We start from the raw sequence: 21,301 nt of genomic DNA on the forward strand, positions 1-21,301 counted from the left end.
CAGTTAGAGCCTCAGGAGAGATGTTGTTTGGAAATGTAGAAGGAGGGTGGCAGGGAGGGAGCCTGAGGAAGAATTTCCGTGTTCTGATTGTTCTGAGTTGCTGCCAAAGGAGGTGAGAAAAACTGGTCTGGGTTGATGTGGAGATGCCTTCTTTCTCATAATACCAAAGCCCTTTAACCCTTTCCTCACTCTGTGGAGAGGTGCCTACCTGTATCTGTCCTGTGCCCTCCACTTGGCCTGGGACTGTGGGCCCTGGCTTGGTTTCAGGTACGGGAGAGTGAGGATGAGTGTGGTCCCGGCGTTTGCTTTCCCAGAAGTGGAGAGGGAAGGAGTTGGCCTTCTGAGATTCCACTAAGATTTAAAAGTGGTGTACTCTAGAAAAGAGTCTGAAATAGGAGATATATATATATATATATATATATATATATATATATATATATATATATATTTAAAACTGAATCACTTTGCTGTACACCTGAAACTGATACAACATTGTAAATCGACTCTACTTCAATTTTTAAAAAGTGGTATATTCTATCAAGACAGGGTTCAACTTGGACCCCTGAGGCTGGCTTCTTTCCTGCAGGGTTATCTATACAGCTGGGTAAATTGTGACTTGCCCAGGGACTTTGGGCCAAGGGGCCTATGGGAGTTGAAATCCAACCTGAACTCTCCTTGTCAAGCCATATGCCCTAGGGTATAAACATACCCCAAGAGGAGCTCCTTGAGCTGACTCATCTGCCCATAAATACCACCTGTTTCTCAATTGCACAAAGGTTCTGTAGGGCCAGCAGGAGCCACAACTAAACTGGTGCTCAGCATTTTCTCCTGTCCTTCCTGCACCTTCAGTCACTGTTCTGGATCATTCCTGTGATTCTGTCTCCTTTATTCTCTTGAAAGTTCTGTTAAAGGCAGGGGTCATGCCTTGTTCATATTTATTTCCTTCTTTCTGCCTCATCCTTTCACCAAGTGTTCCCACCTGGGATGGGCCTCAAAACTGTCTTGAAAAATAAAACCATTCTCTAAGGAAGCTTAGAGACCATCTAGCCCAATACTAGTGTTATTTGGCAGGAAAATTGAGGCCCAGAGAAGAAAAGTGACTCGTCCAAGCTTAGAGATGAGGACAAGTTGCCTCTTGTCCTGACATCCAAGTTGACACCTGTTTTACTTAAAGAAGCAGCCACGGAACCCCGGGGGTGGAGGCTGAGAACAGTCTTCAGGTTCAGGGTTGCTGCAGGGTTCAGCCAGGGGCTAGGGCCTCCATTCTCTTCAGCCCTGGATCTGAGTTAGGGAATTAATGTTTGCCAAATGGATGGACGAGGACTGAATAAAGGAAGAACCACCCAGCCAGGCTCAAAGGGCCCTGGGCTGACCTTCCCATGTCTCTCTGCGTCTTGTGCACACAACACAGTGGGTTGCTTGGGGCATCTTTTCAAGCCACACACTCAAGGTAGCCAAGTTCTCTTAGCCCTGTTGGAACCCCAGCAGACAAGTTGCTAGGGAGGCAAGTCAGAGGGTTCAAGGGCAAGGCTGGGGGCATGGCTGCCCACAGCTGGTTCCAACCTGCAGTTGTCTTCTCCTTCTCACTCTTCACTTCGATATTCTTTAGTTGTTTCTATGAGCTCATAATACCCCTCCTTCTCCTCTGGACGACTCACCCTTCCTTTCCACCCACACGCCTTTGAGGCACCTGATACTAAAGCCGGGCTCCCACTGGCCTCCCATTTACCCAGAGAAACGGCCCATGAGGAATTTATGGAATGTCCCCAGGAAACCCTGCCATGGTCCAGGCCGCATAGCTCTTTCAACACAGGAAGGAGAAAAAAAAAACAAAAAAACAACTAGCCAAGAGTTTGGAGAGGGGAGGGAAGCAGGGTGTGTCAGGACCACTCACTTCTTCCCTGCCTAACCAGGCGTCTGTCAGACTGTGCAGCCTCCATCCATGGCAGCCCATAGGACAGGATGTCCCCGAGTGGGGACGATTAGAGGAAGCAGAGACTCCCTAGAAGTGGCAGGACCACGAGGTGTTGTTCTGTGCTGTGTCACATACTTGCTCATACCTGCCCTCTGCTCGCCAGGCAGAGAACAGTGCAGACGAGGCCACCGCCTTCTGAGCCACAAACATGCAGAGGGAACAGGCAGAATAAGGACGAGACCTTAGAACCAAGAGGTGTAACACTTGCCTAGACTAAGGACCAGTGAATCAGAGGTGATAAGAAGACAGGCCAGGATTCACCACAGGGATGGAACAATTCCAGAGAAATCAGCTGCCACAGTGTGATTAACCTGGAGGGCTTCATGGAGGAGGAAGCTTACTAGGATTTGCTCTGAGACTGAATGAGACAAAGTGATGAGTTGGGGATGGGAGAGAAGGGCCCTCTAGACCTTGGGTGCCACATTGAGAAGATGCAAAGCACGTGCCAGGAAGGTCTAGAGGGCGCGGAGGGGCTTGGAGGACTTGGCGAAGTGGAAGCCAAGGCGTAGAGTACTGTGAGGCTCAAGCCCTAGAGGATCAAGTGAAAAGGATCTTGGGATTTTCGCTGACCTTGTGAGCCAACTGTGTGATCCACTGATAGCGAAGTTAATTAGTCTTCACCACACTAACAGAAGGTCATGAGAAGTGGAGGCTCCACTTCCCACGGGAGATAACATTGTAAGAGGGCTTAAGCCAACCAAAGAGCCAGGTCAACAAGGGCTGCAAGGATGCGGGAGCCATGCTGTATGGAGAATACTTTTAAAAGGATGTTAACCCAAGGGAAGAAGAGGAAAGGAGGAGATGAATCTTCACAGCCTGTGATTTACTGAGCACTTATTATGTGTCAGGTGATATTCTAAGAACTTTATATCTACTAACTAATCTTTATACAACTCGATGGGGTAGGTGCTATTATCACCTCCATTTTACTGATGAGGAAATAGAGGCCAGAAAAGGTAAAGAAATGCGTCCAAGAGCCACATGGCAAGTAAATGGCAGAGCCAGGGTCTGAACCTTGATCGTCTGGTTTCACAATCATGCTTCTCCACTAAGCTGTGCAAGATGAATTAAACTTATTCATTGTGGCCCCAGAGGGCAGAAGAAGGCCAACAAGTAGGAGTTCCTGTAAAATAGTTTTCCACTTAATAGGAGGAAGAAGCTTCTTGCAGCCAAACTGTCCCATAATGGAAAGAGTTGACTCAAGAGGGAATGAGCTCCCAGTCAGTGGAAATACTGAAGCAGAGACTGGGTGGTCACCGATCAGGGAAGCTGTGGAGAGGCACCTGCACCAAGCACATGACCTTCCCACTTAATGCCGCCCCTATTTCTCTGACTCCCTCAGTAGGGGTGGGAGATAAGGGAGGGCAGAGAAGGGGAGCAGAGCGGGGGAGGCCAAGGCACCCTGGGGTGGGCTTTGAAGTCATGGCTGGGTTCACGCTGGCCCTGGGTGTGTAGCAGAAAGCCCCTGAGGGTCAGCGGGGAGGTGCTTGGCCCAGACGGGGCAAGGCAGGACCCAGAGGATGAGGGCAGGCAGGCCTGGGGCAAGAGGCAGGGGAGGGAAAGCAGGGCCTTCTGGGGCTGGGCACGGATGCCTGTGCCGACATCCCTCCTGGCCAAGGGCAGGCGGCGGGAGTCCACGTAGGAGATGCCCAGAGCTAATACCAAAGCACACAAGGAAGAGTAGTGGCGACAGGGACTACAGACTCATTTAACACGACTTCCCAGGTTGAAGGGAGAGGTCCAGGAGGCAGGTCGTGGGGCGTGGGAAGGGGCCTAGCTGAGAGGGCAGAAGACCCTGGGGCCAGGAAGCAGGACTCTCTAGGGTTTGGGACAGAGTCGCATTGGCTCCTCCCCTCCATCTGCAGCGCCTCAGCCCTGGCTTCCCATTTCTTCAGGCCTCCTCTGGCCCCTCGACCCCAGGGCCTCACAGCAGCAGGAGGTGCTGGCTCTCTGTTCTCTCCCGCAGCCCTGCCACCGGAAGCCTCTCCCGCTGCTCAAGGCCTGGTGACATGTCCCTCACCTTGCCCCTTCCAGCACTGTGAGTAGCGCCCTCCTCAGATCCCCTGCCGCTTTGCTCCAGTAGCATCTGGTGTGGGAGCAGCTGCTGAATAACGTGTCCACTTCTCTTGAGATCCACAGGTCCTGGAGGACAGGGGCCCTCTTTTCCATATATGTCACCCATGCCCACAGCCAGATTCAGTGTCTCTCACACATCAGTTGCTCATGAAATTTATCTCAAATGTACCTCCTCCAGGCCAGAGACCTACGTGCACGCATTGGAAGAGAACCAGACACCAAGAGTGACTCCTGTTGACGTGGCTGGTTTGCAAAGGAAGGAAGTTAGGATGTGGTGGATAGGTCTGCGGGGGAGGGGGAGGGTTGGAGGGTGGCCGTGGGATGAGGAGTCTAGGAAACAAGAGAACTGCTGTGACAGGAAAAGAGCCTGTTTTCTGGTTAACAGTGTTTGGAAGAGGGTGGGGTGCTGCTCTCACCAATGCCGACCAAGCTGGGAGAAGGGAGCCGCGTTTACACTGTTGCCCGCAGATCCCAGGAGAGCGTGGCCAGCTATCTGCCTCACCTGCATCAGAGGGAGTTTTGCCTTCAGCAGACAGGCAGGTACAGAGGCCCAGGCCACCCCTCCCCTGCCACCCCCACCAGCCCTCTGTTTATCGGACTCCTGGACATTTTTGAAAATCCACAGAGACTTAGCCTTTTCAAGGTCTGGGGAGCACTGGGGCCTCTTTTGCCAACACCCTCTTTCCCATTAGCTAAGGCAGCCACCAAAATGCCTGTGAAATTCTTGAGGAAGATCCTTTCTGCCTTTCCCTATGGGACATACCAACCCAAGGTCTCCAGTGCGCAGCTCACAGGAAATGCTGCCCGATGTGCCTTCCCATTCTTATTCTTCTCTTTGTAAGCTCACAAAAGATTTACTGAGCCAGGCCAGGAAAACTGTGAGCTTCTTGCAGTAGCAGCTTAGGCACTGGAAAGAATCCACTGGGAGCACCAAAGGATTAACTCTCCCAGGCCCTGGGGTTATTGCTCAGTTACTTGATAACACTGATTATTTATGAGATATCTTTCCACGGTCCTTTCCATCCTCCACAAATACTTCAGCTAAGTATGGCGATGGTTTCCTGCATCTCCACTCCATTTTACAGATGTGGAAAACTGAGCCACCGGGATGTTAAATTAAATATCTTGCCCAAGGTTACATGGCCAATCCATTGGCAAAATTGACATTGGCATTTATACTTCCTCCCAAAACATGCACGGAAGTTCCTAACCTGCTACTTGGCTCCCTTGTGGGGTGGAGTTGTCTTGGCGGACGGAAAGCCAAGTTGGATGCAAAGCTGAGAAACATACCTTTCTCGCCGTGCCAACACCACCGAACAATAGCCACTCATTCCTCGGAGTGGAAATGATTCACTCGTCTCTCATTGTGAACCCTGGATTGAGTAAACAGCCAGGGCTGCGGGTCTCATTCTAGGAGACCTAGCGGCTTTCTTGGGACCTGTGGCCGCTGAGCTAATGCTCTGAGTCCCTGACGCATCTCAGCAGCTCCGGGGGCTGGGGTAGTGGGCCGCAGATGCCCTCTCCCCCTGCCCCAGAGCCTGTGCAGAGGAGGTGGGCTGGTGGCTCAGAACTCACCACCACATCCCTAGTAATGACTTTGGCTCCCTGCCCAGGCTCCTGCCGCCAAACTCGCTGTTTGTTTTGTTGTTTTATAGGCCTCTTGGGTCCCAAGAACTGGTCTTCTGGAAGCTGGGAAAGGCAGCATTTGGTTGGCACAGGGAAGGGGGCATATTTACAGAATCCTTCCAAACCCCCTCCCCTGACCACCACATCCCCCTGCTTGACCATGACAGGTGGAGAGAGAGGGTGTGGATTTCTATCCAGAGCCCCAGCTGACCCCAGGGAAGAGCCCCTGGTCTCCCAGAGTCATTCTGAAAGGGAGAAACTAAAGATGCATTTATGTTTTGCACCTTTTGTGCGGCTCCTGTGTGCTTCAATCTTGGATAATCCCTGTGTGAGGAGTCAGGCTGTGTGCTCAGCATGGTGCTTTGCACTCCAAGAGGGAGCCCTTTGGAGCTCAGGGCTTTATCTCAGGGCAGGTGAAGCACGAGAGTAATGATTCAAGCTCACAGAATCCAGGTGACCCAAATAGGCTCTGTAGAACGTTTAAGAGGCCAAGGTGCTAATGTTTACAGAGCGGTCATCTTTAGGAAAATACAGACCACATAGATGCACATCCTTTTAGGTCATTGAGTCTTGCCTGCTTGTGGATACAGAGCATGGACATATATCTCGAGGTTGGACAGGACCTCCAAAGACCAGCTGGTGCTGTCCTCTTGTCTTCAGGTGGGAACCTATTTGCATAACAAAGAGCATATGAGCTTACAGGATGCAGTCCTGACACCAGTCTATTCGCTGTGTGACCTCTGAGCTTCAGTTTCCTCATGTGTAAAATGAAGACAGTTATAATACCTGCCGCATGAGATTGTAATGAGGATTAAATGAAATCATTCATTCTTGAACGAAAATGTATTGAATACCTACTATGCGCCATTTGCTCGGTATACAGTAGTAAACAAAACTGTCAACATCGCCTGCCCTAGTGAAGATTATACCTTAATGTGGGGAGAAAATAATGAGAACGCACAACATACAGTATATTTAGAAGATAATAAGTGCTAATGAAAAAAATAGAGCATAATGAAATAATTTATGTAAAGTGGAGTGCTGAGCTTATACGCATTTAAATATCACTATTATTGTTACTTAACTTGTGAGCCTCAATTTTTTTCTTCTGTGGAGTGGGTAGTAATAAACACTTTGCATAGTTGTTGGAAGGACTAAGTGAAATCATGTATGAAAAGTTCTTACTATGGTGCTTGGCAACAAAAGTGCTTTCCATTATTATTACCAGCATCTTTGAGGCTTCCCCTGAAGCCCACTTCTTCTCTGGCTCCCTGGGGGAGTGGAGCTGTCAGATCAGCCTCTTTTTTAGTGACATGTTTGCAAGGTCAGATGGAGGAAGAGAATCCTGCCCCTTGCCCCCAGCCCTGTGTCATGGGAAAAAAAATACTTAGAAGACTAGACCAGCTGCGCCGAACTAATCTAATCCTGCTGGACACCGGCATCCAGCTGCATTAGTCACCAGTGAGAGCTTTCCGAGTCCCATATCACCAAACAATAGGTACTGACCCCTCCTCAGGGCCGGGCTGGGGGAAGTGGTGGTTTGGCTCTTACGGCTTTGCAGAATTAACTAAAACGGGGCCATTCTCTGCCCTTTGCATGTTCCCAAGCCAACCATGATATCCTAGGGCTACACAACTCCACCTTCAGTGAACTGTGTGATCTTGGGCAGACCTTAGTGTCATCAACTGGTCCACTGACGCTACCTTGCAAGATTGCTATGCATGTCAGACTTGGGGGATATGAAGTACCTAATATAGAGCCCAGTGTGTAGCAGATGCTTAATAAATGGCAGCCATTGCTGCTATTACCATTATTACTGTAAGTGTGACTCTACTAGTGTTATTGCTACCACTCCTGTACCATTACCATCCTTTTCTAAGGACCCAGATTCCCTTGGTTTCCATTAGCTCACTAATCCCATAGCATTTTAGGATAAACAGGAAGGATTGAGATATTTCTCTGCTCCGTGGCAGATGGTGATACTGAAATTCACAGAGATTATGGATTATTATGGATTGCTTAGGATCACAGGGTAAATCAAGGGAAGATTGGAATCAGAGCTACAAATATTTCAGGTGGAGATGGTGCAGCACACACCTCAGTCACCTGTATAGTCCAACAATGATGAAGCTAAAAGCTTGCAGCTACTTGAACTTCTCTTTCCTTCCTGTTATCATGTGTCCTTCTGTCCAGAGAAGCAGGAGATATATGGAGATGCAAGGTGCTGAAGGTCACCCTGAGGTTCTGTCCTTTAAGTTTCTTCCTGGGATTCTGTCCCTCTCCTGGCCTCAGCCTCCAGAAAGGTTTCTAGGCTTCAAGATAGGGCACAAGTTTAGGAGCTGGTGCCTCTGGGATTGTCCCAATCAGCCATCACTCTCCAAAACCTCATTGGATTTCAAAGGCTACTGACACCAGCTGGGCGTCCCCACCTAACCTGGAAGGGGCAATAGTATCAGCAGCCTTTAGTAGCAAATCAGGAATTCTCACACTTCTGTGTTCAGGGGTGGATGAGAGTGCAGCCAAGGAAGGAGGAGAGGCCATGGAGTCTGGACCCTACAAAGGGGTCAGCCCCACCCCCCAGGGGGAAGATAGACTCCATCATACAAGGTCAGGAATGTTCCCCTGATTTTAATAACTGGAAAGGCCCTCAGAAAACTAGTCCAGCCAACAGACTTTGAGCAGGTGAGATGTTTATTGTTCTATTTTGTGGATAAGACAGCTGAGGCCTAGAAAGGTTAAGTGATCTGCACAAAATCATCCAGGGCCTTAGCAACAGAAGCAAGATAAAATCCAGGTTTTTAGACTTTACTTTTGGGGCCCTTCTCTCTGTGTCATATGGAAGAACGTTCCCTCTGCCCAAAACCTCAGGCTGACCTCTGCCTTTCCCTAGCATGCAAGCATTCCCTAAGCAGAACCTAAAATTGGTCTGGGGATCGTTCTCTCCAGGGCAAAAGTCTAGCTGAGCTTCCTATCCCAGGCCTGGCCATGCACCCTTGGTCTGGGGTGCCCAGCATCCCTGAGCCCTCACTGTAGGTGACTTGAGGATCTTTCTAGAGCCTGGCCAGCAAGGAGGCCTGCTTACCCACAAAATGCTTGCCTTGGGGCTAAGAAGTTCTGACAAGTCAGAAGAACACTGAATTGGGAACCTCAAGTTTTACATATGAGTCCTTTTTCTAGGCATGCTGCTTTATTTATTTATTTATTTATTTATTTATTTATTTATTTATTTATTTTGCAGAGAGTGGGCCTATTATAACTTAGACACTCACTATGTGCTAAGCCCTGAGCTACGTATTTTTTTAGTTAAGCCTCACAATACCCTTGTAAGGTAAGGATTAATATTACGTCCATTTTCCATATGAGCAAACTGAGGCTCAACAAAGTTAGGTAACTTGCCAAGTCACATTGCTACTAATTGGACAGCTGGGATTGAAATCTAGATCTCTTTGACTCCAGACCTGGGCTTTGTGAACCACTAACTTTGAGCACTCTATCTTCCTTCTCTAAGAGTCTGTTGGTCCCTCTGTAACCCACCACCTGCCCTACAAAGAGCTGCAAAAAGATGCAGGAGAGAAGAGTGGTAGGCCTAACTTTGCACTCTTTCCAGCCAAAATCCCCTGGAAAACCGGGACGTGGCAGCTGTCACCTCGGCACACGCTGCCTTGTGTCACTCCCCTCAGGCCTCCTCCTCCCCTTCCCACCCATCTCAGCCCAGGCCACAATGGATGGGGTGGCAGCCTTTGTGCCACACACAGTCCCCAGCTGACTCCCCTTTCTCCAGGCATCATTGTTTGCTGTGAGCTTTCTGAAGGGGAGACAAAGGAGTGTTACTGACAAGGCCAAGAGCTGCCGTGTAAAGCGTGGGGCCTGGGCCCATCACCCGTGCATCCCTTGGAGGCCCCAGGCTTTCCTTCAAAGACACTGTCTGGGATCTTTTGTGTGCCAGTCATACCCATTCAGAGCTGGCCGGGCAAAGGTTTCGGGTGGGGGAGGAGGGCACTGAGAAATGGACTCATTCTGATCTGGCAAAATTGGAAGAGACATTTAATGTAATAGTTAACAGCAAACCACTGCTGGGGGGATGGGCCCGAATGCTTGTTCTCTGTTTATGGAGCTTATGCAATTCCATCAATATTGATGCTGATGCCTTTGATTCTGACACTAATCATTGCTATGAATTAAATTTGCAGCCATATAATTAGGATCGCTATTAATAGGGCCCTTAGCTAAGGGCCCTACGATGCGGCATATCTTTTTCTTGATAGAAAATGGCATCCTTGGAACTCTGCTAATGGGGCGCACCTGGGATTTGCCAAGAATGATGTGAAAATTATACATTCTATATTTGTATTGGACCTTTACTAAAATATCAGCAAACAAAGGTGAGGCTGGAGGGAAGGTTGCCCCTTGCCCAGAGCTGTGGGCAGCAATTAGGTATCTCTCCCTCTCTTTGAAATCTTTAGGAAAGGATATTCCAGAGCCAGTTTGGTTGCTTATGGTCCAGGGTCAGACAGCTCAGAGTCAGGAAGGTCTTCTTTAAGTCTAACCTTAACCTTAGGCTAAAAGACTAGGTACTCTGGTGATTTCTTTCTCAGACTTTCAGGTGGCTATGAGCCAACTGAGGGAAGAGGAACGTCTTGGTATGCCCCAAGCTTGGTTGGAAGGGGCTGAGCCAAACCCCTACTGATAGGCCCAACTGGCCTCATTTTTAGGTAGATGATTGGGCAAGACCCCCACTCACAACTGATTCCAAGGGTTCCCATCCAGAGAGCGCCGGTTAACCTCACACAACAAAGAGCCCACTGCTACACCTGGTGGGAGAGGATGAGCTCTCTCTCATGAGGAGGTGCTTTCCCAGGTAAATCTGCAGCGTATTTATTTACTGGGGAGCCCAGGCATTTATTATCATCAGGCACCCAGGTCAGCGCTGGAGACTCAATGCCCCACTCACCCTCTGAGTAATCACGCGTCATCGTGCACACAAGGGTCCTCTAGTCCTTTTCTAACAATAGTACACGTGGTGACACCCCCCCCCCTTATCACTGGGAATAATATGCACCACTTGGCGTAAGAGATGCACTTGTCCCTGCTCTTTTGACTGTCAGACTGAAAATAATTTTTCCTCCAAATCATCATTTATTGATTTTTTTTCCTTTTGTATTTTTAAGTCATTGTGAGAAGACAGTGGTTTGAGTTCAAGTCCTAACCCTACTATGTATTAAGTTTGTGATCTTAGCTAAGTTATGTAACCTCTTGGAAACTCAGATTTGAGGGTTCTCATCTTTAAAACAGGAATAATAATATCTACTTCATAAGGATTATAATGAGGTTAAAGAAGTATCTCAATTGCTTATCATGGGTCTTCCACACCCAATGAGATTCCTCACTCCCCTTCCTCTTTCTCCTCTCACATACACCCAGATGCAGAGGAGGAAAGGCTCTAGCTCTCGGTACCCACGGCGTTCGGAAGACTGCCGCTTTATTTCCCACCTCTTCTCGGGGACAGCACATGGAAAATTAACTCTTCCAAACAAATGGTGAACTGCAACATGAATTCCAAACGCCTTCGGTCTTTTTCTCGCACACACTAAAAGGCTGAGCTGGGGCTCCTCACCCCACCATAGGCACCACAATTTCTGCTGTTTGTCTTTATTCTCAAGTAGCCCAGGGTTCTAGGTGGACTGAATCCATCCTTGAGTTCAGGGCCCAGAGCTTGAGCACCACTCCTAGGCGCTGAGGGCTTCAAGGTACGAAGAAAAGGGCAAGGGCACCGTAGCCTCACCTGGAATGGAGGCCATTTTCATACAGGATTCCTACTCGCTTCTACCTTCTGCCCATACCTCCACTGTACATTTACCCTTTCTGTGTATGGGCATACTTCAAGGCAAATGTGTGGATAGATAGCAGTGGGCCAATGGCCAACATTAGCCAGAGAATGTAGCAAGCCCTCGAAAACAGTGTGCTTGGTTCAGTCCTGAAGTACCTGAATTTGCCACTAGTTAACAAACAGCTATTTTACTCTTTATGCCTGAAGTTAAGAGGGGATGGAGATTCATGTTGGGTTATTTCTGGGGTTGCTGTTCTTTTGGTTCCCACCAAGCAAAGGACATAAATCAGTCCCTTTAATGTTCAAAATTTGCCTGATGTTGGGCAGGTACCTAGTTACTCATACATGCATTCAAGCATACATCCAGCACGGTTACACTCACCCCATTCTGATCTCTTGTCACTTGCAAGATCTTGGATGATGCCAACAAAATCCCCAAGTGGACTGACCCTGTGAGGCAATGTGATGCACCCACAAATGCTTCTGCACCTCCAGTCTTTCCAAGAGTCTAACTGCTCTGGAAGCCATAAAACACTGAGTAGCTTCAGTCTCAAACAGATTGGTGGTCTCGCCGGAGGAATGGCCACAGTCAGAGAAATAGAGGAAAAAATATGCCCAACCTCTCCCCATCAAATCAAAGAAATAAAAAATCTGTCTCCTTGGTGCCTCCCCAATATTTATGTCTGAACCCAGCAGACACCCCTGGACTGCAGCCAGTCTGTGTATTAGCATTAGTCCATTACGCTTTTTATGATGCATGTCACCCCCACCCCACCTCCTCCCCCGCATGCCACATTTTATGACTGTCCTTTTCATTTCTGGGAAGAGCTTCACAGAATGGCAGGTGCCTGCATTTTCCCACTCTTTGGGGACCTATTTGTAGGCAGCCTGTCCCAGGCCATAAACAACGGGAGATAAACCACAGCCACTGGCAGTAAATGCATCCAAGGCCAAGGAGGCACAAAAAGTAGGGGGGCTTGGGTAAGCTTGGTGGTGTCTGTAGAAGCCCAGTTGCCAGTGGGTCTGGAGTAGGTGCTACCCACAGAAGGAGAATCAAGGGGTTGGTACAGAAGTGGATGCCACCCTCCCAGATTTCTGCAAGAGCTAGAGGGGAATCCTGCCACTGTCCCTCATTCCCACTGAAGCCCCTTGTCCCTGAACTGTGACCAGAGCCAGTAAACTTTCCAGTAAGAAGAGGATGGTTCCCTTTGGCATCGTTTTCTGCTGCTAGCTCATGCGGCTACATAGATTACTCTGTGCCACTCATGTCCCGTTGATGCTTCTAGATCTTGGAGCCACTGCCTGCAAGTGTCTCTGCCTTCTCCCACCCTCTTTCCCTGTGATGCCCCCCCCACAACCTCTTCCTTCTTCCCTCTCCAACCCTCTTCCCCTCCCTCATGCCCAAGACGAAGTCTTACCAATCAATCACCACTAACTTCTGCCTCATTAGAAATTCAGCCAGGATTCTCGTGGTCATGGCGGTGATATTTATTTCTTTCAGCTTTGAGCTGCATCCACAAGCAAGTCACTTGTGACTCTGCAGGAGCCAGCACCTGGAGCCAGCACCTGGAGCCAGCTTTGCTCTGTAAAAGGCACCCCTGGGAGAAGAAAACCAAATTCTGAATGAATAATTAGTCTAGTGGAGATTTCAGATTCTTTCTGCACACCCAAACAGGAACCGCAAGCAAAGAATCGAGCAGAGATGGAAGGAGGTGGGTGGTGGGGAAGGACAGCCAGCAAATCCCTGAATAATTAGTGTGTTGAAGAGTTTTCTTTCTCATCAACCCCATCTTAGTGGCAGGACACGGACAGAGGGTGGAGGTGATGTTCTTCTTCTCTTCCTTCTTTGGTTTTGGACCCCGCACCAAATGGAAGCAAGTAGATGAAAGTGACGTGCATTTAAAACGTCCGTACACATCAGGCTGCTGGAGATAGTAGCTATTATACTGCGTGTCTGTATTTTTGCAGTAAGCTGCTAAATTATTTATTGGGCACTGGGCTTTAATCTCATAAACCTGCCTGTGGGCCCCAGGCACCGGCAGCCTGAGCACCACATAAAACACATACATCGGGGCCGGCTGCAAGGAGCACTCCAGTGACTCTGGGTAGTGACTGTTCATTTTCACTCAGTCTTTTCCCCCAGATCAGCTCATTAACAGCAGGCAGACTCAACGAAGAACCTTCTCATTTTTCCCTCATGTGAACTTGGAAGTGGATTTGCATCTCGTAGTAGACTAGAGCCCCAACCTGAGCACAAAGGACCAGGGGAGCTGTAGCAAGAGGCTGTTCTAGAGTCTCTTTCCTGGGCTGAGGGATGGGAACCTTGAAAGAGGGAGCAGATGACTCCAGGACCCCTGGATGTTGCTGGGATTGTCCGGAGCTAAGTGCCCTAAGCTGTGAGCTCCCCCCACTACCCCAGGACTTATCGAGAGACGACCCTGGACAAATCATTTTGTATCTTGGGCCTCAGTTTGCTCCTTTTAAGTAAAAGTGATCTCCATTCTCCTCCCTGGTTCCCAGTCCGGAAGAAGACAACTCTCTTGGTATAAATCTCCCAGTCATTCTCTGAATGCCAAGATACTAAGAACCTCCTTAAACTTACTTAATGGTTTGAGGTATGTAAAGAGCTTTCATGTAGATAGCGCCCATTTTGAGCTCATCTAGTTATCCTAACAACCCCATGGGCTGTGATCTTATGGATGAGGAAACTGGCCAAGAGGAGTCAAGAGATTTGCCCAGCATCACCCAGCAGTGACACTATGGTCAGACCCTGGATGCCCATCCTTTGTCCATTCTAGATAGAGGAGCTCACGGGCTTTAAGCTAGTGTGGAAACTGAGGCAACAATCATCTCTGACACCCAAGCCACCTAGGGCTGGCCATGTAGGAGCAATGTCAACAGGCATGCCTTTGTCATAGGAATTTGAGTACGAGAAGGCTGTGCTTTCCAAATCCTGGGCCTCTCCCCTCCTTGAGCAAAATGAAGCAATGGCAGGACTTGTCTGGGTTTCATCATTCCCTGTGCTGCAGCTGCCAACCTCTTATAATTCTCCCCCGCAAAGTCAGAGGGGCAGGGAGACCCATTGGAGGATGTGGCAGAAGTTGAATGCACAGGACTTTTAACCAGTGTTCCTGGATTCAGGGGGGCTTATGATCTACCCCCCAAAATGTTATGCAAACATTTGTATGTCTATAATTTTTGTGTAGAGGGCCCATTGCTTTCATCAGATTCTCAAAGCAGTCTATGACCCTAAAATGTTGAGTCTGTCTAATGGTTTTTAGACAGTGTGCCTTTGAGCTCTAAGGTGACCACTCCAATCCCCCAGTTTCATCCTCCTTCAATCAAAGCATCTTGCTCTCATCTATTTTATATGTATCAGATTTAAATAACAGAAGATGAAATGTTGGGCCTACCTGACCATCGAGTGGTGTGTACCCCTTGTAACAGGCATGCATACACCATACTCACCACCTACTGTGCACACACACGTACATACACATGCACGTATTAGACACACGCACGGGTACACATATGCACGCACATACACAAATACAAGTACACATTCACATGTACACATACACACACACACACACAAACTCTCACTCCCAAACCTGGTGTAAGTGGCAGCAGAACAAGGTGAGACAGAAAGGACCCAGATCAAGACTAAGAGGTGAGTGAGGGCTGAAGCATGGAGACTAGATCAGGCCTAAGGGAGGAGTGGATCGTTGAAGACCTCACAGGCAGGAGACAGAGTATCAGCCCTGGTCTTGGTTGTAAAGCCAAATCAGACAGCACAGTCTAGGACAGGAGGCCAAATGGGTGGCTCCGAGTGAGTGTCCAGAGAACCAGCCCAGGCCAGAGGCAGGAGTCCTGATAGCTGAGTTCACGGCTCTAACCCAGCCATGAGGTCAGGGGGCGGCGGTGCTCACAGGGAGGCTAAGACTTGCTTTTAGAACGTTGACGCATCTCCATGGCCTTCTCACCTCGGGACTTTGCGCGTGTTGTCCTACCCACCTAACACCTTCTCATCTTCAAGGTACTATGGCATCACCTCCTCCAGGAAGGCCCCCCTTTGTGTGCTTCATAGGACCCCATCACATGGCTATCAGAGCAGGGAGCATAGCGGTTAAGAAGAGTCCAGGCCCAAGGTGTCCTGGATTCCACTCCTGACTCTGCCCCTTAGTACCTGGGTGGCATAGTAAGAATCACCTCGCCTCTCTGTGCCTGTTTCCTCATCTGCAAACTAGAAATAATAATAGTTTCTGCCTCACAGGCTTGTTGTGGAGCTACATGTAAAGGAGCCAATACAGGTAAAGCACAGAGAGCAGTGTCCAAAATAGGATAAGTGTCCAAAATAGGATAAGGGCTCAGTAAATGTTACCTATTATCATTGTAGGTATTGTCATCTCCCTTTTTCTTTGCCCTCAGTACACTCAGCAGTTTTGGGTTAGGGGCTGCGCTTATCATCTCTGTGTCTGTAGGACCAACTAATGTAGCAGAGATTCAATACATGTTTAAAAAGAAAGAAAGGAGAGGGGGAAAGTGGGGAGGGGGGAGGAGGGAATAACTCCTAGGACAGGAGTCATCTTTCTGCCCCAGTAGTAAGACATCTTCTTGATGGGAGTCAAAAAGGGGCTTGCAGCTGTGTCCTCCAGGTAAGGTAGGACTTCAGAAGTTCCTAGCAATGTCTACGGCTGGCCATGGGCAGAGGATGAGATTCTTCGGGGAGTGCACATGATTCAAGCAATCACATCTCATACACAGAAATTCAAGCCATCAGTTGCTGCAGACAGATCCCTTTGGGACTGCCCTTTCCCAGAGGGGAAAAATTCCTTCAGCCTCACTTAGCTCTCAGCCTCACCCACCTGTCAGTGCTCCATCTGCAAATCCCAGTAGGTACCAGGTCGATGCCAAAAGAGAGCTGGCAGCGGAGACACCAAGGTGGTCCGGGTGGTGCCCTGCCCAACCCCCTCTGTGATTCCATCAACCTTTCGGAGTCCAGAACTTAGTAGACTGTACACCTCCTGCCACCAAGGGTTTGAAGATGCAGAACTACACCCATGATTACTTAGCGTGTTCATTCATACATTCGCTCATTCAAAAAAATGAATATTACTATCACTGCCTACTATGTGCTTTCAAATATATTACTTGTTGCTAATATCATCATTAATTACATTAAGCCAGTGTCTCTCAACTGGGGTGATTCTATGGACATTTGGTGAAATCTGGAGACATTTTTGATTGTTATGTCTGGGGGCAGGAGGTGCTACTGGCATCTAGTGGATAAAGGCCAGGGATGCTGATAAACATCCTATAATGCACAGAACAGCCCCCACAAGAAAGAATGATCCTGCCCCTAACGTCGTAGTGCTGAGGCTGAGAAACTGAGCAAAGCAACAAACATTTATTGGTCATCACATCATTTATTGTGCCAGCCACTGTGCTAAGCACTTTGCTTTATTTAATCCTCCCAACAGCCCTGCAACACAGGGACTAGAACTATGTGTCTTTCCAGATGAGAAAATCAAGGCTCAGGGAGGTGAAATCATTTCCCCATTCATTCATGTCATATGTGTTTATTGGACAACTCAGTAGGTGGTGGATTTGGAGAGCAAACCCACCCAAAGTCTGCTCATCCACTAAACCCTGCTCCAGAGCAGGAAAGAGAAAACAGGAAATAAGTAAGTGGGGGAGAAGTGTAAGTTTGGGGAGGAAAGCAGAGTTGATAAATGCCACTGGGTATGACAAAGAGACTGCTTTTCCTTACCTGCCTTCTCCTGCCCTTCTTCCCCACACCTACTCACATGCTCCCAGACACACACATAAGCAATTGAACAAAATCCTTGAGGCCCCGGTTTGCCTTCAAGTTTATTTTGGTGTAGGCGGTGATTTTAGCTTGAGATTACACCCTCCCTCCTCTCCCCTCAAAATGTGTCTCATCTTATAAACACAGCCAGTTCTTTGGCTGGGAGAAGGGTGGAAATATTTCTCCTGCTCCTGAAGTGTCTTGATAAAGATCTGCTCTCTGCCAGCCTCCAGCTTCTCCTTGTGCTGATTTAGTGCATGCTGTAGGAGGTGTGGTATTTTATCTGTAGCTCCTGACTGGTGGGCTGTTTGGATGGGGCCAGCATGTGCCGTGGGAAGAATGTGGACTTTGGAATCAGACCATCTTGGTTCAAATCTTTACCACCTACTAGGTAGGCGATACAGGGAAAATTAGCCTTACTGAGCTCTGGTTTCTTCATCTGCGAAATGAGAATGATGATACCTACCTTGAAGGGTGCTTTCAAAATTAAATGATGTCAGGCATGTTCAGCTTTTCGCCCGGTGCTTGGCAAAGAGTGAGTCCTCGGGAAATGCAAGCCAGTATTCACATCTTCCACCTCAGCCCCAGGTTGGCTTTTCCCAGGGGCTCAGACAGATGGGGAGGTGTAGTCACAGCACCCTCTCACCCTCCTGGCGGGCCTCCCTACCTGCTCTGGGTCTTCTCTGCGGTCCACGTGTATAGGTCAGCCCAGGCCCCCAAATCGACCACAAGACCGCCATCTTGCCCTGCCCCTGCGGTGAGTCGGGCGACTTAGACCACACCCACCACCCCCTCCCGGGCACAACACGTGAGTGAGAGTCGTCCGTGTTTCCTATTTACCCCTCAACTCAGCAGAGGCGCAAAGAATGGCACGGAAGAGTAAGCAGTGGTGCCAGTTGACCCTATTTAAAGATGTATTCTGACGTCATTTCAGACCCCGAGGCTAGGAGGAATCCTCAAGGCGCCTTGACCTAATGATGGTCCTCACCACCATCCTTTTGTCCTTCTCCTCCAGCTTCTCACAATGGAGGATTTACTGGAATGGGCAGCTACGGAAGGGAAACCCATTCACTGAGCGTCTACCATGCACTAGACCATTTGCCACCTGAACATAGCCCACCCTCCCCTCCTGGGCGCACTATACCCAACCCACCTGGAGCAGGAGGGCATGGGCACTGCTCTAAAGACCCTCAGAAGATGACCTTCCTTATCTCTCTGCTGTCTTATCTTTGGTGACCTCCTGAACCTCAGGGTCAGGAAGACCCAACGTTAGGAATTACAGCATGCACTGTACTTTCTCATTTCCCACCTCATTTAGTTCTGCTAGCACCTCGAGAGGTGGATATTCTTATCTCCACGTGGAAGATGGGGTAAACAGGTCCCGATAGATTATTCAGTCAGTGAGCCCTGGAGCCTTGACATAAGTCCTACTTTTGTGGTTCGAAGCTCACAACCCCCAAGATGCCTCAGTTCCCTTGCTGGATTCTTCCTTATATCTTACCTAAAGCAACCATTTAAAAATTGTTCTGGGAACACTGTAGGCTATAGGCCATGGGAGATGTAAAGGACAACACAACCACGGGCCTTTCCTCAGGTACCTACAGTCTATTTGAAGGCATGGGATGTGTTTGCTGGCTTCTCACTTCCCCTGAAGACAGGATACTGTGCGCCCTCTCACAGAGGTTCTGGCGGTGCAGCTCAGGCATGGGGTGGTGTGGAGCTGGAGAAAAGGAGCCCAGACTTCAAGTAGCCTGGGCTCCAGCCCTGGCTCTATAGCCATTGACCTTGGGGAAGTTACCCTGTTCCCTTATATCTAAAATGGAGACATTGATGATTCTGGTTCCTAGTTCGAGGGACTAAGGAGGAGATTTAATGAAATAATATGTGTGAAAGCATTTGGAAAGCAAATGTTAGGATCAGTGCTCTCATTCTTCCCCCTCCCCATCCCCTACATCTTATTAGCCGCATCAGACACTCTGAGACATTTCTACTGCTAGTCACCCTTGTAGCCTGACCATATGTCTTGTGACCAGGGCAGTTACCGTTGCGTGTTTCAACTGCTACCCCAAAGCCATGCCCTCCTCCCCATTAAAAAACAGAATATGGAATGAGCTAGGCCCTAGAGAGAGAAGCTGACCTCTGCAGATTATAGCCCAGGAATACGTGGCCTGGTAATGTCCTGCGGGTGGAGAACAAAAATGCCAGAAACTTTCACCAGATCTTGGTCACTGTCCCAGCAGGAAGGGGAGCAACCGTTCATGGGGGACCAAGACCCTGAGGATATCTTTCCACAGCTCTGGCTGTTGTGGTCTCTCCAAGGAAGATTTGTGACTGGAGAGGTTTTCAGGTTTGCCTTCACGAGGTCGGTTGTAGGGAGCTAAGCTTGAGCACAGAGCGGGAAGGAATTTCAGATTTCGAGTGTTCACGAGGAATGCATTCGCTGTGAAGGCTGCTGCCCAATCCCTTCCCCATCCAGCCTCCCACAGTCTCTCTGGCTCATTGCAGAACTGAGATCAGCTAGGTAACAGAAACATCTTTCTCTTGGTGGTCTGTGACACGCCTCTGCCAGGATGGGAGCCATTACCTTTTCCAGATGTGGAATAATTGCAGGGCTCATCACCCCGGGAGGGGGAGGGCGCTGCTGGGATCCCTCTCCAAGGGACTCCAGGTCCTTTTATTTAATCCTCAGGAGAGTCAGTAACTATAAAGAAAGGGGGAGATGCGGAGGAGAGGAGCTAAAGTATTTGCCCAAAGACACCTAAAATTCTTAGGTCCGCAAAACACTGAAATGTGTCTCTTGTCCCTCCCCCTTCCTTCCTACAGGAAGAACTTTGTACAAAATAACATTGCAATTCCCAGAGCAGCCCTCCATTGCTTAGCTACCTCTCCGCAGATGTGGGGCCTCCTTCTCCTCCCCCCATCCCATTTTCTCTATCACTGCCTCCTGCCTCCAAGCCTACCTTCCTGAAAGACATTCTTGACACTGTCATTAAACAGCTGCCAGCAACACCTGCTGGCATTCTCTGGTGCAACGATAACAACCCAACTTTAAAAAGAAAGAATACTAAACAAGAAAGTTTATAGGAGGTGTAGTCGTGGGTTCGTGGGTTTTGCCAGATTACCTTTCCTGCATTTCTCTGTTGGTTCTCTTATTCTGTAAATGAAGATTTTTTTTTAACATCTTTATTGGAGTATAATTGCTTTACAACGGTGTGTTAGTTTCTGCTTTATAACAAAGTGAATCAGCTATACATATATATATATCCCCATATCCTCTCCCTGTTGCGTCTGCCTCCCACCCTCCCTATCACAGGGGCTACCTCCACCCAGCAAAGCCTTTAACAGTGGAGGGGAAAAAAAAGATGGAAGAGCCAGCTGTTCCCTCCTCCCCCCCACCACTCCCTCCCACCGCCTTCCAGCAAATGCTGATGCAGGGTGATGAAGATAGGGTTCTCAGATTCTTGCCTAATGATAACTCCCTCGAAAGTCATTACCTGGGTGGCTTTTCCTGCTCTGTGCTTCTGCCCTGGAGTTTCTCCTGTTTATCCAAGGAGCCTCATAGGGAGACCCCTCACAGCTTTGCTCACTGCCCCAGTGGTTGTTAAGCCTGGGTAGATGCCTACTCAGTGGCTCCCAGCATCCTGCCCACAGAGGTCTAGCCCACTCGGAAACCACCAGCAACCCATTCTTAACCACAGTGTCCCTAAGTGCCGTGGGATCCTGCTGCCTGGCTCATTTTCTCCTGCTGCCAGCTGCAGCTCAGATACAAAGCCTATTATTTTTTGTTAAGATGATAGGTCAAAAGCAATGGATTTTTATTTTTGCTTTCAGACAGAGGCCAACGAGGAAGAAAATGGCAGCTTCAGAAAACTGAGTTGTATCTTGTGGTTGCCAGGGGTTTGGGGGCTGGTGAGGGCTGGAGGGGTTGAGTTACTGGAAACAGGGTCCAAGAGAGCTTTGCAGAGGTCAACCCGAAGCTGTATTTGTG

The 21,301-nt window shown here is 48.9% G+C and overlaps 1 protein-coding gene across 4 annotated transcripts in view; it reads left to right on the top strand.

Annotated features, from left to right (window-relative positions):
- PLXNA2 (plexin A2) overlaps positions 1 to 21,301 on the top strand; it is a 227,872-nt gene that overhangs the window by 33,046 nt on the left and 173,525 nt on the right. The window lies entirely within an intron of this gene.

The sequence above is a fragment of the Eschrichtius robustus genome, chromosome 3 (assembly GCF_028021215.1).
Source record: "Eschrichtius robustus isolate mEscRob2 chromosome 3, mEscRob2.pri, whole genome shotgun sequence".
NCBI lineage: Eukaryota > Metazoa > Chordata > Mammalia > Artiodactyla > Eschrichtiidae > Eschrichtius > Eschrichtius robustus.